Source organism: Triturus cristatus, chromosome 1_1, assembly GCF_964204655.1.
Source record: "Triturus cristatus chromosome 1_1, aTriCri1.1, whole genome shotgun sequence".
Lineage (NCBI taxonomy): Eukaryota > Metazoa > Chordata > Amphibia > Caudata > Salamandridae > Triturus > Triturus cristatus.
In genome coordinates this window covers 113,244,907-113,250,906 of record NC_140579.1, presented here as the reverse complement: position 1 = coordinate 113,250,906, position 6,000 = coordinate 113,244,907, and the positions used below count along the sequence as shown (strand labels likewise).

Sequence of the window (6,000 nt, the reverse complement as noted above, 5' to 3'; positions counted from 1 at the left end):
CCCTTCCGTAATACAACTGCACATTATGATTTTTTCAACCAATAACAGCGCGACTCACACTAACGCACCAATCCTGGAACGTTTACGTCACTAGAATAGCTCTTCCAATCCTTGCGCGGCTCACACCAACGCACCAATCTCAGCGCGAGCACTGTTCTGATCTAATATCCAATCAGAGCGCGGTCTGTTTGACGTCAGCAGTCGCTGCAGTCGCTTCTGTCTCCTGTCTCTTGTCACTCGTCTACCCCTCCTTTACAAAATTTCTCAGTAGACTCCGTGTCAAATTTCTACAAATCTATTAGTTACAACATATAAACATCTCCATTGTCTGCTTCGCTAACCACAGAATAGTAAAGAAAATCTATTTCACAAGAATCCCGTTGACACAGTAGCACATCCCTCTACTCTGCCCTTCTAACATACATTCATTAATTGTTTCCTCTAGGACTTGTCCAAAGAGTCTTACAATCAACTAAATATATGAACATTCACGCACATTCATACAAGAAAATATAGTACATACACACAGAATCCTGCTTTTCCCGAGAACAGCGAACAATCTGCTCTACTACAGAATTATAACACACATTAACCAAGCAGCTTACTTCTACCCAGTTTCTCAAACAAGCTCAGAGAATACCTATTACTTCTCCCGCGATAAGCTTTAACGGCGAACCTTACGGATCCCTGGGACTTAAAACCAGAGTTTCACAGATAACCTTCACTACCATACGCTCTCCTTATATACCAGAAATATCTCTAATAGTAACATACAACAATGTCACTGATTCCGAATCCAGACAATGTGACGCGCAACTTCGATTGTCACACGTTTTCTTTTTCCTGCATACATACAGGACCAACAATCCCGTCTTTCCCGAGAGCAGCATATACTTCCCTCTGCCCCACTACGGAACTGCTACTAGCTCCCAAGTTCCAGAAGCACTACATATAACTCAACATGACGACTCCAACATATAGTATTAGTACATATACCAACATCAATCAATAATCAATAATCAATAAGCTAATGTACAAGCAATCTAATCAGATCAAGACAATCATCAATAACCATCCTCACTCTGCTACCAGGAACTTGATGCAGATTAGGGTGTACAAAATCTCCCTACTTCCACGGATAGAGTAATTTCACAGTTACACGCACATACACTCACCATACACTAGGGCCCATTTCACTTACATACACTCAAATACTCCACCAGCATTGAACCTGTGGAAATAAAACTCCTAAACACCCCACATCTACACTGAGGTCGATAAGACCTAGTTATTGTAATTGTCATAATCTAAACAATCTATACAACAATAATCAAATAGAGTACTCAATAATTGACAAGAAATAATCACCAACACCGTATTTAAAATTATGATTCTTTATCTAAAATTAGTCAAAAGAAATTAATCAGAAAAAATCATTTTCTCATAATTACCTATTCTAGCTAAATGTCAGAATGGGTCATCAGGACAAGTCTCTCAGTAGAAATCTCCCAAGTCACGGTCCTCATAGCATCGATCCTCACCAACGCAGGTTTGGGAAGAAAATGGCAAAGTGGCAAAAACCCTCTCTAGGCTAACAATTTTTATAGTATTTTAAACAAAAGAAAGCAACAAAAAGTATTCATCGCGTCCGCTGAACCTCTGAGCAAAGCGAGAAGGAAAGGATGTAGCATCGCTACATTTGGAAAATCTCCGCTCAGGAAAATCACAAAAATAAAAAGACAGAACAGGAACCAAAAATAAAAAGTAACTTTTAACATCCACATTTCCTCGGCGATGACACAATGAGCTCAGAGTTCTTTCTTTATGGCTCCTTTGTCCTCCAAGGCTGTTCCGATACATCTGGAAACTCGCCCAGAACTGCTGCTGTCCTCACGGAAAGTTTTAACCAGGCAAGGACTGTGGTCAGATGTCTCGTGACCATATTCAGCAAGGCCCTCTCATCACAAATCACTCACTCGAGGCCAGGCTGCAAACGGCAGCCATTTTTCGTTAGGCCAAAATGGACCATCTTAATTAAAAGAGACAAAAACAACGTTACAACAGCATAATGATTAAACAGTGTTAACCCCACTAATACCCTTATGTGTATGTAATTATCTAGCTTTTGCAACACAAAAAAGCATTAATTCAAAAGCGTTTTGTGCTTTAAAATAAACAGCACTCAGCAACATTTAAACGTGCGCATTATTATTAATAGGCATCACATACGCGTTCCCACGTGTAGTTTTCTCTTGTTAATACGTACATGTTAATAAGTATAAAACACTTACACAAAACAAATAATTAATAATTAATGATTATTAATGTTAATTATGACAAATAGACAAACCAGAGCTTAAAAACCCAATAGATTTTCATCAGAAAATCCTGCTCCAGCACGAGTACGCACGTTTTGGCATTTCCTTTTAACGCCAACTACACTGTGTCTGGGCTATTGGTGTATCGCCCGCCTGGACCATCCAAAGAGTTTAGGGCAGCACTTACTGATGCAGTTAGCACTCTGGCCATGAGATTCGCCAATTTTAGTGTCATTGGGGACCTGAACCTGGAGAGTTCTCTAGACGTAGAAATGGGCACCTTTTTAGAAGATTTTGCTACTTGTCAGTTGTCTCAGCTGGTCATAGGCCCCACTCATTCTGCAGGCCATTTGCTGGACCCAGTGTTCTCCAATCTTTCTGCCCTCACAGTCAATGCCCCCATACCAAGGAGTTGGTCTGATATCTATGACCCTCTCTGGGGTAGTGCCTCTCCTAAGGACTGCGCAGAAGGCATTTTTCAACCGTCCTTGGCAAAAAATGAATACGGATCAATTTTATGGTCTCCTGTCCATGCATACTCTTAGCTTGCCCAATGACCTTGATGCAGCCGACAAGGCTTTATCTGACTGGATTTGGCGGCCATTGGACGTATTTATTCCCGCAAAATGGTCTAAGAGACGGAATAGCAAGTCCAGTCCGTCGTTTAATAGCAAGCTCTCCACTATGAGGAAGGGATGTAAAAGGTCAGAGCGGGCCTGGAGGCGGGACTATGACCCGGTTCTGAAAGGATACTATCTGGCAGCCATAAAGGATTACCATAGGGCTATCCAGGAGACAGGGTGGCCGATTTTGCTGATGTAATCAGGAACAGCAGCAATCCTGCTAAAAGTATTTTCTCTATACTCGAAGAGCTTAAAACCATAGGGTCATCGACAGTGTCCTTGATCAAATCTGATCAGCAGTGCGAGGATCTTGCCACCTTCTTTATTGAGAAGGTAGAAAACATCTACAGGACCTTCCCCCCTATTTTGGGGAATTCAGGCTGTATACCGAGATCTCCCACTACCTGTACTCTCACTGTCTTCCCTCCAATCTCACAGGAGGAGTTGCGTAGGCTCTGTGGGAGGATTACATCTGGCTCTTCTACAGATCAGCTTAAGCCTGAACAATTTTTGAAATCCTTGTCTCTGCTCATTACAACATTATGTCAGCTGATTAACATGTCTCTGTCTAGGGCTGTTGTGCCGAGGGCTTGGAAACACGCCAGGGTGATCTCCTTACTAAAAAAAACCTTCCTTGCACCCAGCCAAACCAGAGAACTTTCGCCACGTCTCGCTCTTGCCATGGGTGTCCAAGATGAATGAAGCCTATATTAATTCCATCTTGACAGGATTTCTGGATAATAACATCGTGCTTGATGCCTCTCAGAATGGCTTTCGTTCTGGCCACAGCACGGAGTCTGCTCTCCTAGCTGTGACCGAGCATCTGTGGGCAGCCTTAGATGGCAGACGCACCTCGGCGCTGATTTTATTAGATCTCAGCGCCGGTATCGCACCAGATCCTGCTAAAATGATTGGAGGAGGCTGGAATAGAGGGCTGGATCCAGAGATGGTTCACTTCCTTCCTAGCTGAGAGATCTTTCCAGGTGATGGCGCTCCCTTTCGCCTCTCAGATACACACTGAGAAACAATGGGTTCCCCAGGGCTCGACTTTGAGCGCGACATTATTCAATCTATACGTCCAACCGTTGGCGGCTGTGGCCAGGAGCAGAGGGTTAACGGCAGTATCTTATGCCGATGATACCCAGCTGGTAGTGGCACTCTCCAAGGACTCCACACAGGATGCTCTTAAGTTCCGGAGCGATCTTACAGCTGTCGTAGAGTGGTTTTCTGCTAACTGTCTCCAGCTCAACGCCAGCAAATCTGAAATCTTGCTGGTGGGGAAAGATCCTGAGCTGTGGAGCAAGCGCTGGTGGCCACCGTCTTTGGGATGTGAACCCACCCCCAAACAGGTGGTAAAAAATCTGGGTGGTTGGGTAGATTCGGCCCTCAGTTTTCAGGTCCTCACTAAAAAAGTCTCCTGTTTTGGTCTCCTATGGGGGCTAAAGCTGCTGTTAGGGTTTTTTGACCCTTCCATCCGCCAGGTGATCATCCAGGCTATCATTATGTCTCAGCTAGATTATGCCAGTTCTCTGTACCTGGGGGCTAACAAGGCTGAAATTCTACATCTCCAGAGGGTTCAAAATACGGATGCTAGAACTCTCTTGGGCCTTCCCTGAATGTGTCCCACGTCCAACGCCATTCACCGACTCCATTGGCTGCCGGTGGCTAGGCGCATCAAGTTTAAGTCCCTTTGCATTGCCTTTAAAATTATGAATTTCTCTTCACCTAGTATCCTGGCAAACCTGATTACATCTTACACTCCTACTCGCCACCTTCGATCCATGGGCCAGCACCTGGCGATTGTTCCTAGGGTGAGGAAGGTGCGCGCAGGTGGACGGTCCTTTCACCTCCTGGCAGCCAAACTCTGCAACTCACTCCCGGCGCACATCCGTTGTCTGGATAATTATCTGATCTTGCGTAAGGCTATTAAAACGCACCTTTTCCCTCCAATTTAGGTTTTTCTCTTTTCTGCAGCTCTCATTCTTTATGACGTCTAACGCTGGGACGCCCCTTCGCTGGGGCAGCTATGCGCTCTATAAAACCTCAGTACAATACAATACAATTATTGCCTTGATTTAGTCCTTATTATTGTTAACAAGTTTTGAGTTATCATTACTTGCAAGGAACTTTCACACCTGGGAAGCCTAGAGACGATTATGTTATTCAAACACATAGGGCCTGATTACAATCTTGGTAGACAGGGTTACTCCACCACAAATATGACGGACATCCTGTCTGTCAAATTACAATTCCATTATGTCCTATGGAACTTGTAATATGACGGACGGGATATCCGTCACATGTGTGACGGCGTATCCCATCTTCCAAGATGTAATCAGGCCCATATTTCGGTGTGGCATACAGGCAGTTTTAGCTGTTTCGCCACCCTCATGTAAAGAAAAAAACATTAATTTAAACATATATATATACATACATAGAGGGCCTTTGGGTCAGCTCTTTTCATTCACTCGTCTGCTCAACAAACATTCCCATGTTGCTCCCTCTGACTGTAGCATACAGTGTGGAACAATGCGTCAGTGCACGCCATCAACTGGCTCCCTAGTGCTGTGAGTGGTGGCGTATCGCCTAATCTCATATGCACATACGCCTAAAAAGAAGTGCACTTCACTTAACATTTTCCAATGGTTTGTTTCTTTCCCTTTTTTATCCTTTTTTTTTTACTCGTCCCAACTGCATCTTCCGGTTATAGTAATTCAGAGCCAATAGAACATTTTCTTTGCACCAAAATAAATTATATTTTCCATCCAATCACATGCATTAAATCTAAAAAGAGTTACCGTACATTTTATAAGTAAACTTAACTTTTAAGAATGACACATATTGTTCTATTCAAATTGTTTGCATTTTCTTGTATTTATTTGTATTTACATTTTTTATTGCAAAGCACATGCAAAATGTTCTGATGGAATATTCTTTCTTTTCTGTTTTTGTCTTATGCTTGCAATATTAAAAAATAAACATCCTGCCAGCTTACTATTTCCATATCAATTGGCTTTGCCAATGCTGGCTTTTCACAGTAATGAAGCATGATAACAAGT

At 43.0% G+C, this 6,000-nt stretch overlaps 1 long non-coding RNA gene across 1 annotated transcript in view; it reads right to left on the bottom strand.

Moving 5' to 3' along the window:
* Positions 1–1,378: 1,378 nt before the first annotated feature.
* LOC146869696 (uncharacterized) overlaps positions 1,379–6,000 on the bottom strand; it is a 93,652-nt gene continuing 89,030 nt past the window's right edge. Inside the window, exon 6 of the long non-coding RNA XR_014981466.1 lies at positions 1,379–2,029. This is a non-coding gene — a long non-coding RNA (uncharacterized LOC146869696). The remainder of the gene's footprint in view (positions 2,030–6,000) is intronic.